The following is a 376-nucleotide window of genomic DNA, read 5'->3' on the forward strand; positions in this document are numbered from 1 at the left end:
CTTAAAAAATGACACACTCAAATGCCCTTACACATACATCGGCGGGAGCACACACACACACACACACACACACACACACACACACACCACACACCACACACACACACACACACACACACACACACTTCATTCATTCATAACTCAGCACAGTTTAAGAAACCCAAGCCTGAACCCCTCATGTCTACCTTAAACTGATAACCTTGCAGCCCAACTCTGAGCTCTGAGCTCAGATGTCTGATGGTCGTGCCCATGGCCCATGGCCCACGGCCCACAATGAAACCTCCTAAGGAAACCCTCCGAGCTGACGGCTCCACACCACTGCTTTCCCATTGTGTGCCTCCATTGTGTCCCACAGACAAGTGAGTGAGCCAGAGAG

This window comes from Sprattus sprattus (assembly GCF_963457725.1).
Source record: "Sprattus sprattus genome assembly, chromosome: 17".
Classification (NCBI taxonomy): Eukaryota; Metazoa; Chordata; class Actinopteri; order Clupeiformes; family Clupeidae; genus Sprattus; species Sprattus sprattus.